This window comes from Bactrocera latifrons, unplaced genomic scaffold (assembly GCF_001853355.1).
Source record: "Bactrocera latifrons isolate USDA-ARS-PBARC rearing strain unplaced genomic scaffold, ASM185335v1 scaffold_223, whole genome shotgun sequence".
In the NCBI taxonomy this organism is placed as follows: Eukaryota; Metazoa; Arthropoda; class Insecta; order Diptera; family Tephritidae; genus Bactrocera; species Bactrocera latifrons.
In genome coordinates, this window is record NW_017535775.1 from 85,894 (window position 1) to 87,727 (window position 1,834).

Here is a 1,834-nt window from a genome sequence, read left to right on the forward strand (position 1 = left end):
AAATAACAACAACGAAGATTAATGTCATCTAAATAATTAAAATTATAACAACAATAATAACAATGCATATTCGAAATGAAATGTGATCGACAAGAAACAAAAAACTCTCTTAGCAACACCAACATTGAGACAGCATTTGAATATCAATTTTATAGCTACAACAACAAAGTGCATATAAGCACGCCCAAGAAGATATAAATTAATACACGYATATGTATGTATGTATATAAAGCCAGTTTTTTTTATTATTTTCACCTCAAGATTCTACAAGAAACAACCAAAATGGTAAGCAAGACACACAACAACACTAAGAACAACTACAAGACAGCAATSCAACGACAACAATTGCATTGCCGCTGCCTACTTATGCACTTATATGTATCTAAGTATGTCCATTTGTATAGCTGACACACGTAAATGCGTATGTGTGCGAGTGCCATAACCAACACAGAGCCCACACACATTAATACATACAGTCAAATACTTCGCAACATGTTCATGCAACATGTTGGCTCACTCATCACGCAACATGTTGCCTGCCAACGTAGGCTGTTCTTATTATTATTGTACACACGAGTTCGMCAGCGGCATGGCGCCTGCCGTCCCCCACCGCCACGAACAACGTTATTGGAGCCGCACCGCAGCCGGCCAGGTRGAGCARTTGCGTTCGACGCAGCCGCTGCCGCTGCCACTGTCGCTGCCTCATGTCGTGTTGTGYCGTGCCGACTCGGCTGTTGCTTCCACAGACAGTTGGCGTTGCCTTCAGTTTGTTTTTGACCGGTCACCGTGACGCGTTGGATCCAGTTTGGATGCGTCGCTTTGGATACTTGGCATTGCATTTTCTTTTAGCGTGGCTGGTAGCTGCCTGTGTGACTGCAAGCCAGTGAAACAAGTTAAATAAATATACTCCGTTGTGCATAATGCCGTTTATTTATAAAGTAAATTGAGCAAACGGAAGTGTGTGGAAAAAATCAAACAAAAATTTCTGGCTCACATTTGGGCGAGCGATTTGTAATCGAATTGCCGCGTGTGTGTGTGTCTCACTTTCAGTGTACTGAGTGGAAGTAAGTGTGTCTGTGTGCAAGTAGGTGCAAATTCGTCTGCAGTTGACAAGCGTGACCGCGCGACAGTGGCGTTAAATGTGTGAGCAACACTCCAAACTGTTGCTATTTATAGTTGGAAGTGTTGAGAATTGTGGTTGAAAGTGCAGAAGATTTTGAAAAATTTTTACAAATGTTATTTTCAGGTTGCTTTAAGTGTAACCTAACATAACCTAACTTATGTAGGTAAATTGTGTAAAAAAAGTTAAAATAGAAATTGAATTTTACAAAATTTTTAATAAGAAATATTTTGAAATAAGAGAAGTGATAAATAAAAAAATTTCAAAATTCAAAACTTTTTGAAAAAATTGTATAAGTATAGTTTTTGCGTTATAGTACGTGAAAATAGTTTTAAAAATTTGGATTTTAAAATGTTTTGAAACACAAAAATTATGAAATGTAAAAGGTGTTAATTAAAAATTTTTAATTTCATATTTTTTGAAAAAATTGTACAAATATTATTTTCGAGTTATAATAAGTGAAAAGAACAATTTTTAAAATTAGCATTTTAGAAGATTTTGGAAAAAAAAATTTTAAATTTTAAAAAGATGTTAAACACATTTTTGAAGTAAAAAATGTGATAAATAAAAATTTTAAGTATAATATAATTTGAACAAATTGCACAAATATTATTTTCAAATTATAGTAAATGAAAATAGTTTTTAAAATTTGCGTTTTGCAAGATTTTGAAAAGTAAAAATTTTAAAATAAAAAAGTGTTCTTTCATTTTGAAA

General features: G+C 33.9%; 1 protein-coding gene across 4 annotated transcripts in view; it reads left to right on the forward strand.

Moving 5' to 3' along the window:
- The first annotated feature begins 786 nt into the window (after nucleotides 1-786).
- Nucleotides 787-1,834, forward strand: part of LOC108968662 (leucine-rich repeat-containing protein 15) — a 128,413-nt gene continuing 127,365 nt past the window's right edge. For 2 of the 4 annotated variants that reach the window (XM_018932817.1, XM_018932819.1), the window contains exon 1: nucleotides 787-1,064. The gene's annotated coding sequence lies outside the window, so the exon portion shown is untranslated. Of the gene's footprint in view, nucleotides 1,073-1,834 lie in introns of all 4 variants that reach the window. The other 2 variants (XM_018932818.1, XM_018932821.1) reach the window with 2 other exon arrangements.